This window comes from Euprymna scolopes, chromosome 8 (assembly GCF_053919585.1).
Source record: "Euprymna scolopes isolate OS-2025 chromosome 8, ASM5391958v1, whole genome shotgun sequence".
Lineage (NCBI taxonomy): Eukaryota > Metazoa > Mollusca > Cephalopoda > Sepiida > Sepiolidae > Euprymna > Euprymna scolopes.
The window spans coordinates 137596680-137610490 of NC_136489.1; the positions used below are offsets into that span (position 1 = coordinate 137596680).

General features: G+C 33.1%; 1 long non-coding RNA gene across 1 annotated transcript in view; it reads left to right on the plus strand.

Annotated features, from left to right (window-relative positions):
• Positions 1-13187, plus strand: part of LOC145283781 (uncharacterized) — a 189947-nt gene extending 176760 nt beyond the window's left edge. The window contains exon 4 of the long non-coding RNA XR_013868758.1: positions 9656-13187. This is a non-coding gene — a long non-coding RNA (uncharacterized LOC145283781). The remainder of the gene's footprint in view (positions 1-9655) is intronic.
• The last annotated feature ends 624 nt before the right edge of the window (positions 13188-13811 follow it).

Here is a 13811-nt window from a genome sequence, read left to right on the forward strand (position 1 = left end):
GAGAGATCTTTGTAAGATTCTAACACTCCCTTTAAGTTTTGTTTGCATTTCTCTTGCACTTGGTTCATCGGCCGTATTCGCCAGATAGTTTTTTAAATTCTTAACATGGGACAAAAAACTGATCTGGCTGATATGGTAGTTTTTTTGTTTGCTTTTTTTTTTTTCTTTTTTTTTTTTTGGACCTTCATGCAGAAACTATGAAGTATCTCTGAACCCAAAATAGTAAAAAGTTCTTGCTTTGTTGACAATATCTATTTTAAGTGAGGTCGTTTCTCAAATGGTTCAGAAGTAACCTATCAGGGAAAGCAACTAGTTTGTATATAGATGAAGATGAGGCGATCATCTAAATTTAAAAAAAAATTCGTATTGAAATAAGTTTTAAAATGTAAAAACTAAAATGCTTTTATAGTGATTAGATGAAATAATAGAAGCAAACTTCACAACAAAAATCAGTTTGAAAATATTTTCTTATTTCATTCAATTTTGATTCAGATTTCACACAATTCAAGGATGCATTCTCAGTGATAAACCTAACAGAGAGTAGGCCGTTGTGTGTGTGTTTTTAACCTTGCTTGGTTGGGATGAGGTATTTGTTCTGGGTCGTTCTAGAGGTCCATCCTTTTAGGGTTTATTATTTCTCTTTGAGGAATGTTTGCTGATCTACTATCCCTATATTCCCACAGTGGGAGGGGGGAAATACTTTTTGTATCAATGAATTAAGTAAACCCAAAGTGTAATGATATAGATATAGTTAAGATAAATGAAAAAAAATTATTCCATTTATTAATTTACATAATATTCATTTCAGTATTTGATTGAATAGGAGTAAAGCTTATTAATAGTATAAAAATATTCTTATATTATGTGAGCGTATATTTTTATACTATTACATAAACGGAAAAATTAGACACTAAACATGTTTTATTTTGTATGATTTTCAATTTCATAAAGTTTGGAGGTAGTTTTTAATGAAAACGTTTCATGAGGCATATTTATGACAAATTATATGTGCGTGTGTGCACGTCCTCTTTTCCATTTTTTATGTACATTTTATATTGACTTTTATCATCGCATGAGTAATGATAAAATTCAATTTTATATTGACTTTTATCATCGCATGAGTAATGATAAAATTCAATTTTATATTGACTTTTATCATCGCATGAGTAATGATAAAATTCATTTTTATATTGACTTTTATCATCGCATGAGTAATGATAAAATTCAATTTTATATTGACTTTTATCATCGCATGAGTAATGATAAAATTCAATTTCATATTGACTTTTATCATCGCATGAGTAATGATAAAATTCAATTTTATATTGAGTTTTATCATCGCATAAGTAATGATAAAATTCATTTTTATATTGACTTTTATCATCGCATGAGTAATGATTAAATTCAATTTTATATTGACTTTTATCATCGCATGAGTAATGATTAAATTCATTTTTATATTGACTTTAATCATCGCATGAGTAATGGTAAAATTCAATTTTATATTGACTTTTATCATCGCATGAGTAATGATAAAATTCAGTTTCATATTGAGTTTTATCATCGCATGAGTAATGATTAAATTCAATTTTATATTGACTTCTATCATCGCATGAGTAATGATAAAATTCAATTTAATATTGACTTTTATCATCGCATGAGAAATAATAAAATTCAATTTTATATTGAGTTTTATCATCGCATAAGTAATGATAAAATTCATTTTTATATTGACTTTTATCATCGCATGAGTAATGATTAAATTCAATTTTATATTGACTTTTATCATCGCATGAGTAATGATAAAATTCAATTTTATATTGACTTTTATCATCGCATGAGTAATGATTAAATTCAATTTTATATTGACTTTTATCATCGCATGAGTAATGATAAAATTCAATTTTATATTGAGTTTTATCATCGCATGAGTAATGATAAAATTCAATTTTATATTGACTTTTATCATCGCATGAGTAATGATTAAATTCAATTTAATATTGACTTTTATCATCGCATGAGAAATAATAAAATTCAATTTTATATTGACTTTTATCATCGCATGAGTAATGATAAAATTCAATTTCATATTGACTTTTATCATCGCATGAGTAATGATAAAATTCATTTTTATATTGACTTTTATCATCGCATGAGTAATGATTAAATTCAATTTTATATTGACTTTTATCATCGCATGAGTAATGATTAAATTCAATTTTATATTGACTTTTATCATCGCATGAGTAATGGTAAAATTCAATTTTATATTGACTTTTATCATCGCATGAGTAATGATAAAATTCAGTTTCATATTGAGTTTTATCATCGCATGAGTAATGATTAAATTCAATTTAATATTGACTTTTATCATCGCATGAGAAATAATAAAATTTAGTTTTATATTGACTTTTATCATTGCATGAGTAATGATAAAATTCAATTTTATATTGACTTTTATCATCGCATGAGTAATGATTAAATTCAATTTTATATTGACTTTTATCATCGCATGAGTAATGATAAAATTCATTTTTATATTGACTTTTATCATCGCATGAGTAATGATAAAATTCAATTTTATATTGACTTTTATCATCGCATGAGTAATGATAAAATTCAAGAAAATCTACATAAAAATCCACAAGTAGACAAACACAAAATATAGAAGAAATTCAAATCAAAAATATTTATTTAACTTATATTTTATTCTTTTATTGACTTTTATAAAGTTTTTGGAATAAAGGAACAAAATATCGGTAAAGCAAATGTTTTTGATTTGAATGTGTCTTCTATATTTTGAGTTTGTCCACTTTTCTATTTACTTGTTCTCCATGTGCACACACACATACATGTGTGCATATATATATACACACATACATGTGTGTGTATATATATACACACACACACAGACAGACACTCACACACATATGAGTTATACAAAAAGTAACATTCATTTCCAATAAAGCTTATATGTCCCTTTCAGTAGACATTTCCATTTACTATTTAAAGAATCAAGGTGAATATTTATAAGTGGAATTCTGAAGAATGCTTATATCTGAAAATTAAAAACTGCTTAATTTATTTTTATATATATTTGAATTATATTCCTGCAATTATAACTGAGCTATACTTATTTAAAGTAACATTTCGCAAATGAATACAAATAGAAATTAAAATATATTAACATAAATTTCATCATTCACAATAACTACTCTCAACTCTAAAGAGATGAACTGTCATTATCTTTATATCTGAATGTCTTGGCACTAAAATATTCTTCTTCCTAAAAGAAAATAATAATCCAAAATGTCTGATAAGTATTAAGAAATTGAACCTTCACTTTTTCTTTTTCAAAGTCATCTTCGGAATTATCCACAATCAAGAGCAGTGCATTACTACATTTCTTTTTTTTTTTTTCGATAATAATACATTATGTTTTTGTTTATTACAAACAATATTTTTCTGCAACAATATAAAAGAAAATAAGAAAACAGTTTTCAGTGCAGAACACTTTGTATTCTTTAACCAGTTTGAGATGTTTGTGTATATTTTATTTCACTATGGTGCATTGTGTCTTTTTTGCTTAATTTGCTTGTCTTTAGTTGGACAGATGTTCTTTAAGAGATTCCTTTTTTTTAATCTCCTGCAGTGAAGAAAGGAAGATGTACGTTATTACATAGCACACTCTTTAAAATAGTTGAATATTGTTGCATTCAATTTATTCATGAGTTAATGGTTAACCCAAATTCTCTTAAACCATTTTTAGATTTGTCTGAACTAAAACATAATTTGCTGTAATATTTTATATTAATATGTTTGCTTCAAGAGACATCATGAAGAAAATATTATCCAAAATGCTTGATTTCCTTTGGAAAGATTTAACATATATTCTTCTTTTTTAAATTTGCTCAATTTATTTATAAAACAAAAAACTGCAATTAGTTTTACTATGCGACATACAAATATCTGTGCATGATGTTGGCAAGCTGATCAAAGACCTTGATTCCAGTAAAGCAGCTGACCCGACAGCATTCCAATCATAGTGCTCAAAAAGTGTCAACTGCACATCATGAGTTAGTTGTTTGAATCTGTGATAAATAGAGAAGTGGTCAACCACCTCAGCAGAAATAACCTACTCAGTGACATGCAATATAGTTTCCGTTCTGCCAGAAGTGAATCTCCCGACATGAGCTTTGTTTCTAGCACAATAGCTCTTGACATATCCAAGGCTTTTGATAGAGTATAGCATAAAGGTCTACTTTACAAAATATCCTCTCAATTAGTAAATCCTTTCTCTCTGATAAGTTTATAAGAGTAGTTTATAAGAGTAGTTTATAAGAGTAGTTGCTGATGGACATCAGAAGCTCATAGTGTTTCTCAGATTTACATCTTCTTGATCTTCATCAATGATCCCCCAAATCATAGATCATTTATAGACATTTATGCAGATGACACCACAATCTATGGCAACATTTCAAAGAACAATAATCAAGATATATATTATATCCTGGCGCAGTTGATAGAGACGTTGAATCTCTATCCACTGCACCAGGTGAGAATTGTCTGAAGATTGTGGTTTCAATCCTACCTAAAGCCAGCTAGAGGCTTACTTGGCCAAAACGTGGTGAGATAACAACAGCTGTGGATGGCAGTGATTGCTGAGAATGCGGTTAGGAGATTCAAAGTTCCTATCCGTTGCGGTTACCACCTGACGAAGACCAGAGGAATAGTTGGCTGAAACGTTGCGAAACAACAACTAAGAAAGATGAGGATAATAGTCCGCAATAAATAAATTAATAAATAACCAAAATCTTTCTGATTTCTCTCTCTTTTGATCTTGAGCAAAGGAAAAAGATGGCTGGTTAATTTTAATGTATCTAAAACCAAGCTTCTCTCTTTTCATCATAATTGCTCTGACCCCCATCTGGCACCAATTAACATGAATGGGGAAACACTGACTTTCACTCCGGATCTGAAATGAAACACGTACATCTAATCTGTTGCCAAGATCGCTGGAAAAATGGTTGGATCATTCTACTGCTCGGTATCTCACTGCCGATGCAATCCTCTATCTGTATAAGAGCCAAGTACATTCTAGGATGGAATACTGTTGCCACATCTGGGCAGGAGACGTTTGGTATACCCTATCTTGTCTTGATAGAGTTCAAAACCTAGTAGGTGGTGCCCTTTTTTCTTCTTTATAACCTCTTTCTCACAGAAGAGACATTGTGAACATGTCTCTGCTCTATCATTATTTTCATGGCGAATGCTCATCTCAGCTCCAATCTATAGTCTCCCCTGGCCAAACTTTCACTTGACTTGCTACAATCACTATTAACAATTTCCCCCACTCTCTGTGTCTAAATCTAAATGCAGATTCCATGAACAAAGCTTTTTCCTAGAACTGCCCACCCATGGAACACTGTTTCACTGGCCTGCTACCTGGCCGACTACAATATGGTAGCCTTCAAGTCCAATGTAAACAAGTTCTTGTTGAGCCGTCCTCTTTAAATGATCCAAATTCTACTCAATCTACACCATTAACGATTACTATACAACCAGCTTACATTCATTAACTCTTGTCCTCGAGTGGCCTTCGAGCCTTGATAAGTGGTGACTCCCTTATCAATATATATATATATATATATATATATATATATATAGAGAGAGAGAGAGAGAGAGAGAGAGTTGTGCAAAAATTCCAACACCTGCCAAAAAGAAAACAAAACAAGAAATAAAAACAAAAGACCAAACAGTTTATTTACCAACAGTTAGAATTATATGCCAGATTATTTTTTGTTGGTGGAGATGATCATCTCAAGGAGGATGCGAAATCAGTAACACACTTTTACAACCATGTTATTGTGTATACTGGAAAACATTTCTACGATAGCCGCTTTCAGAGAGTCAACTGTATTGTAGATGTGCTCATTGGTCTTAGCCTTGATCATGTCTTAGAAAGAATAGCGAATGGTTACAGTCAGGTGAGGATAATAGTCACTAGTTATGTGCAGGAGTGAATTCATGCTAGAAGATATGGGAGTAATAAGTCTGTTCCCTTCTTTCTCTGATTCATCACTATGCTTTATTGAATTTCTACTACATGCCACAATAAACAAGCACACTCACACACACACTCACACACACACATGTGTATATATATATATATAATGTGCACAATTTTTTATTGGCATTTTCTTACAACTGATTTTAGGTCTAATGAATAATTATTTTGTTACTAAAGAAAAAGAAATATATTTTGAGATGTTCTTGTAGAGTTTTGGTGGAGTGATTCTTTTCTTGATATTATTTTATTGGATTTTTTTTTCTTTCATATTTTTTATTACAAAGTTTAAAAGGTGACAAATATCAGGAGGAGTCATGGAAAAGAAGAAACCAGCCAAGACAAAAGGAAACCAAAAGTCATTAAAACTGGACAATAAAACAGAAGAAAACATGGAAATTAAAAACTGCTTAGAAAAAGAAAATAAAAAAAAAAACAGTTAAAAATCATAAACATATATTTCATCTACGTTCTCTTTTGACTCAACACTGTATCCTGCTCAACTTTGTCTCTGACAGCATAAACGCCTTATTCTCCTTGTATCAGAATGCTTAAATACATCTTTGAGGATTTTAATGCCCATCATGATTATTGACTAGGATTTTCGAGCTATACAGATGAAGATGGTAACAGCACACTCCCTTTCAAATACTGTCAATTCTCAACCTATTTTTGACTACAGTGCTTGAGACTTGTCTGACAGATGCTCAAAACACACTTGGGAACACTGATCATCTTATGATATTAATTTATATCACTTTAAGTTTTTTATCCCTGAAGCTGAACAGCCGTTATTTGAAATGATTAGATACTATAAATGGGCAGATTAGGAATCCATTAGAGATGCCCTATGCAGTAAAACTTTTTCTCTCCTTGTTGATTAGTGTAGAAATGAAGTAACTGCATGGGCCAAAGCAGGCATTGAAATATATGTCCTAACACAGAATTCTATAGCAAGTCCCACTCCCAAATGCCTTATAGGCAGCTCGCATTCCATGCATGACATAAGTGAACTACAAATAAACAAAAATTTATTGCATCAAGAAATCTTTGTAAGACTATAATTCTCCCGCTGTCCAATCATAATAATGTCATTTGCACAGCTACTGATCAGGCTGAACTACTTGCCCAGCAGTTCACATTCAACTCCATTTTGGATTCTGCAAACCACTTTCTGCACAATTTCCCATTGTAGACTGAAGCCACATTTTATACTCCAGAATATCATAAAACGCTTTGACATTTCCAAGGCATTTTGGCTTTATTTTATCCCTGCAATATTAATACTCTGCTGAGCTAGTCCCTGTCCTCTCCAAACTCTACAAAAATGCCTTGCTAAATCTTGCTTCCCTGATAACAGCAAACTACCTGTGTGGTCGTTGTGTTCAAGAATTCTAGTGTAAGAACTTACTCTGAAAATTATCAGTCTTCTCTCATTCTTCACTATGACTTCAGTATGGATTTAAGTAGGCATGTTCTACTGTGAAAATCAGAACAGTCATCTCTGAATGTGTATATTATACACTAAATAAAACAGGTGAAGTTCTGGCAGTAGTGCTTGATATATCTAAAGCCTTTTACAAGGTCTGGCATGAAAGACTTCTCATAAAAATAATTAGTATCGTCTTACTGAACAAATATTTTGTTCTGGGATAGTTAGCACCCCTATATCCATGGACAATATGGATTTATCTGGCATACAGACATTTCTACCTTCAAGCAGAGAGTACACTTGTAGCTTAACCACTTGCAGTGAACCCCAGAACTCTTTCACCTTATAATTGTGACCTCTTAAACTGGACAACAACATTGGCGACAAAAGAATTTCAAAAAAGGACCCACGAGGTCTCTTTTGAATAAATGACTGACTTTTATTCGACAAACTTATATTTTTATTCGACAAACTTATATTTTTATTCAACAAACTCATATTTTTATTCAACAAACTCATATTTTTCTTTGAAAATAAAAAGATTGGTTCCGCAACGGTTTTCAATGAGATAAAAACAATCTCAGAAAAATAAAATACGCATCATCTTGAAAGCCAAATCACAACGTAATATTAGGAAAATAAACAAATATTTTACTTGTTTGAAATTTATCACAAATATATTTCAGAGGTATACTCCATCTTCAGTGTGTTGTTGTTGTTTGTTTTTTTTTTCTTTTCTGCTTCCTTGCTATGTTGTAAAGTTGGAAAAGGAAAAGTCTGTTTGTAAAGAGCCGTGCGTTGTATCAAGCAGCTGTATTTTGAAATGTTTGAACTGTATTTTAAAATACAGCCACTGGATACAATATGCGGGTGCTCATTTTCTAAATATAATATAAACAAATTTACATCGTCACGACACTGGACATGCTAATATTTCAAATAAATGGTCAGTTAAAATCAGAAGTCCCTGTCAGGTGACTTAATAAATGGTTGCTTTCCGCAGAAGAAACATATATATAAGTTATTAAAATATATATGTACGGCACAATCACGTTGACACACCAGTTCTCGCCAGATCACCAAAGTTAAGCAACATTGAGCCTGGCCAGTACCAGATGGGTGACCATGTGGGAAGGCTATGCTCTGTGTGTACCTTCTGGGAAGGTTGGGTGTGCGGCCAGCACCCTCCCCTTGTAAAAAAAGAACTCAGTCACTACAAAGGCATCTACAAAGTTGTAGATGGCCTATGCCCCTCCAGGGGCTCAAGGCTGTGGATGGATGAAAACATATAGCAATTAAGCTACACAGAATCTTCCACATTGCATCCTCTGATGCTTCTTTTTCATAACTTACTACCTATATCTACTAATGTATTGAGCACTGTTGAAGTAAATACCGTAAATCGATAGAGAAAATATTTAAAACATTTTCTGTGGATACATGAGATGTATTTGTTCATTTTATATATTCATATTCATTTTGTATAAATATAAATTTGCATATTTTTCAAAAGTAAACACATTTATTTTGTATATATGTACACACATAAGTTCATTTTAGTATATGCTTTTCAAATATATATTGTAAGCTCAACTAGTCATGGCATGAATATTTAAATTATTTTGTCTTTTACATCTATAAAAATATATTTCACTTGTACTACATCAAATGTGATGAAACAATGAATGGATATTCAACAAAATAATGAACACTTTTTCTTCTGAAATATATTTTCTTGACACTTCACTTTTTCAGAATAAAATATCTATCTCTCTCTCCCATAATATTTTACCAATAATATTATTTTGATTTTAGAATCTTGATTGTTGTTAATATTCTCAGCATTTCAGATATTGTACACTTTGACCCAAAATTGAGGAATAATAATGACCAAAAAAAGTAAAGCAAATAGAATTTCTCCAAGAAAAGAAACCTTAAATGATTTGTCCAAACAATGTTTTCTTCTTCTTCTTTACTGCCCATCTCTTTTTCTTGATTTTTCTTTTTGGTGCTATTTAAACTTCTAGTTTTAGACTTAATCTTTTACAATTTGATTTATTTCTCTTCACACTCTCCATATTTCTGCGTCTGTTTCTTTTCCATTTTTTTTCTGCAAATGAATGTTCTTAGCTTATTCATTTCTTTTTTTTTTTCAGATGCAATCCCATCGATTCCAAAACTCATCATTCTCCTCGTCTGCTGCTGGCAAACCTATCGAATTCAATGATCTATAAATGAGAAAAACATAACCAATGATATCACATGACATCACAATTCAGTACAAGGCTGCAGTTCAGCGCAGACTGACTGAAACCCCAGCTACCCCGCTTCTAATATTAATGGGCACTAAGATGTTCAAACAAAACCAAAATTGCAACACAGAAAGAGTAACAGATTTCTTTCCTTTTGGAGATCTTTAGAAAAGAAGAATACAAACAGTCAGCATTTTAACAGTCATTATCATGATCATATTTTAACAGTCATTATCATGATCATATTTCCATCTCTTTCATTCTGTCATTAAAAAGATGTATCTTTAAAATGAACAAAAGAATATTGAATACTAAAATAAATAAAAAAACATGAGTTTTACATGCCTGATATGCATCTGCTGTTTGTACTGTAAGTCTAGAGGGTATCTGGGGACAGGCACACCCACTTGACAGCTGACCTTGCACTGAAATATAGTTGGATGGTAAACCTCTTGAAATGGTGGACTTTTTGTTATCTTGGGATATATTAAATCTTGGAGATGATTGCAAGTTTAGCACTAGTTTTAGACATTGCGATTTATCCCTCTCACTACTAGGATTAAGGTAGGTATGGACATAAGCGCTAGTCTCCCACATAACTGTCTCCCATATAACTGTTTCCTTTAACTGTCTTCTGCATAATGGAAGAGTTGTGGCCAGATAGATAGGCAATGTTATGTCAGATCAGTTCTGATACCCTGTTGCTGCGAATGAATATATTAAAGCTTGATAAGCTTCTCATACTCAGTCAACTATGTTGGCTTGGCTATGTTGAGAGGAGTGAAAATGCAAAAATATTGAGGTGGAAGGCCAAAAGAAAGTTCATTGACCACAAAATAACTTTGATGCAAATCATTAACAACAATCTTCAGTAACGGAATTTGAATGGAATCAATTCATCAATTCAAGCTTGGAGACTGAAATTGCAGAAATGTTTTAATAGATTATCTAGTAAACAAAATGCATTTGAATTTATCTTGTTTGTATTATTGTCAGAAAATGTTTGAAACAATTTCTTTGCAAAATGAATTCCCTCAAGAACAATGAATACCTGAATCGAATTGTTCCAATATGTGATGAAAAGCAAACAAACGTTCATATAAAACAAATGTTATTGAAATGAGGAGCCACATGAAGGTTGCCAACATCTTGTTTATAAGTGATACAAGAACTTGTACAGAACTTCATCTTACACTAAACAAAGGAAAGTCTTTCAGATTAACTGCTGGATTATTCTCATATCATCATCCAATCTTTCATTAATAAATGATATATGATGAGTTAATTTAAAGAAATGTTTGAGATTGCTGCCGATTCCCCTACTGCAGGGTGAATTTTGCTATCTTGATGTATCTGGTGAGAAAGGTGGTTGTTGTGATGCTACAACTGTCAGAATCTGTTCTGCATGGAAGAAATTTACGCAGCTTCTCCCAATCCTCACTTGTAGAGGCATCTCACTACACAATCGAGATCATGCTTAGAGCACCTGTGTTAGAAGCATTCTCCTGTATGCTAGTGAGACTTGACCTGTTCCAATTGAGGACATTATTAGACTAATTTGCAACAATCATGCAATGATACGATGGCGATGCTTCTCAAAACTTGCTAACAGAACACCTCTCAATGAGCTGAAATCCAGGAACAACGTTATGGCATCAAATTTTGTATTAAACTTAAGAAAACCAAACAAAAAGCTTATGGAATGTTAAAGATGGCCTATAGGGATGAACAGATCAAGCAAGTTTCTGTTGGTGGTTTAACAAATTTTCTGAAGGAAATGAACAGGTTCAGAATGAACCCAGATCTGGAGCATTGAAGAGTATACGCAAGGAGGAAAAAATTGAGGAAACGCAAAGATTAGTGATGCAAGACCGTCGGATAACTGTGAGGATGATATCTGAAGCTGTTGGTATTAGTATTGGCATAATGCAGATCTGAATTCCACAGAGTGTGTGCCAAGTTCGTGTCAAAAATCCACTCTGATGACCAGAAGTAGTTTTGTGTGGAATGTTGCACTGACATTCTTGAAATGATAGAGGCTGATTCAGGTTTTCTGAATAAGGTAGTGACTTGCGATGAGAGTTGGGTCTTCACTTATGACCCTGAGAGCAATCGTTAGAGTGTCTAGTGGAAGCACCCATCCTCCTCCAGGCTCAAGAAGGCAAAGATGAGCAGGTCACAAGGGAAGGCAATGGTCATTTCTTTCTTTGATTCCCAGGGCCTAATTAATGTTGAATGGGTTCCTCAGGATCAAACTGTCATTAAGGAATATTATCTTACTGTTTCTGAGAAAGAAGAGGCAACAGCAGTGGAGGAGTGATCAGTGGTGGTTCCACCAGGACAATGCTCCATGCCACTAGTCAACACTGGGGACCACCTGGATGGCCGACAGGGGAATGAAAGTGGTACAACAACCATCCTGCAGCCCTGACCTAGCCCCATGTAACTTCTTTCTGTTCCCACACATAAAAGACAGCTTCAGGGGAATCAGATTTCAGTCAACAGAAGAGCTGAAGGAGGCATTGGAAAATTACCTGAAGAGACTACTGAAGAAGGTCTTTTAGGAGGTTTTCCAGGATTAGAAGAGACGCATGAAGAAGTGTGTAAATACGAGAGCCCATTATTTTAAAGGGGATAAAGTTTTGTAATGAAAATAAACATTATCTCTCCTGACATTTTCTCATTACTTATTGAGCATACCTTGTACATCTGCTCTCGTCAGTGTACTGTCTCAACACTTAACAGGAGCAACAAAATTGTGTGGATTCTGTAAGATGTCTGATGATTTGTGTTCCTATGGTAATGGTCTTTGGTGTGGTTTCAAGTGAGAACCACATCATACCATCTCATATCTTCGAAGTCGGTTTGAAAGTCAACACCAAAGTGTACCTGGATGTGCTGAAGTGTGCGTTGATCTCCTGGTGCAATCAAGTGGCCACTGGCAGATCCTGGTGTGGCAGAAGGACTCGGCGCCAGCCCACAAGTCCAAAAAGACCCAGGCTTGGTTTCAGTAAGAGTGGTATGATTTTGTACCCTTCTCTCACTGGTCCCCCTCCTCCCCTGATTTGAACCCGCTGAACTACTTTGTTTGGTTATATATCGAGAACATCATCCACATAACCTCCCACACCACCAAAGCCAGTCTGATTGTGAGCTTCCGCCGGTGCTTGTGCAAAAGGCATGCTCCTAGTTTCGAACCCGTATCGAGATGGTGATTGGCTGAAGGAGGCTATATTGAATAGATGTCAGCTCTATTACATAATCAACTTATCTGAATTGATTTTTTCAATAAAAGTTTTCAAATAAAGATGTAGTGTTGTTTTCTTTAGGGCGACAATTTTATCGTTCCACCCTGTAGTAAATAATACAATTAGAATAAACTTTTCTCATCTGATTCCACAAGTATGACACAAAAATAAATCCTGTTTGAAAGATATTTTTTCTGTTCTCATTTTTAAATTCCATGTCTTTAATGAATGTACTCCAGTTATTTATAATTATCACACATGAACTGCGGTCGAAAGATCTCCACAACAGAATAGTAAACAAGAAAATCACCTGAAACAAATTCTTATCGGTTGCCATTTCTCCAAATCAATATCCACAGGTGATTTAATGTGCCCCTATTATTAAGTTCTCTGAGTCGTGCCGCTAAAAAACATCAAATTAATTTTCATTGATATTCTACTGATGGAAGCCAAATGTTCATTTACCCCCCCCCTCCCGTGCATGATGTTCACAAAATGCATTGTCCTTTTTTTCTTTCTGACCCTCTCTCTAGATTTTGCCATTGTTTTGTGTGAATGCAAGCATTGCATGAGAACATTCAAATGAGGAAAATAAAAGTGAATGTTTTTAAAATGTCATGGAATAACAAAAGAGGAAATTAAATAAATAAAACAATAACAAAAAAGAGTAAAAATAAAATAGTTTCATTGTTTCAGTAAAAAAAGGCCATTTGAACTGTAGCACGATGGGAGACCTTCACCCAGCTTTATTTTGGCATCTTTTTATTTCTTCATCTATTTTCATCAATTCATGATATTTGCTGCCTGCTCAC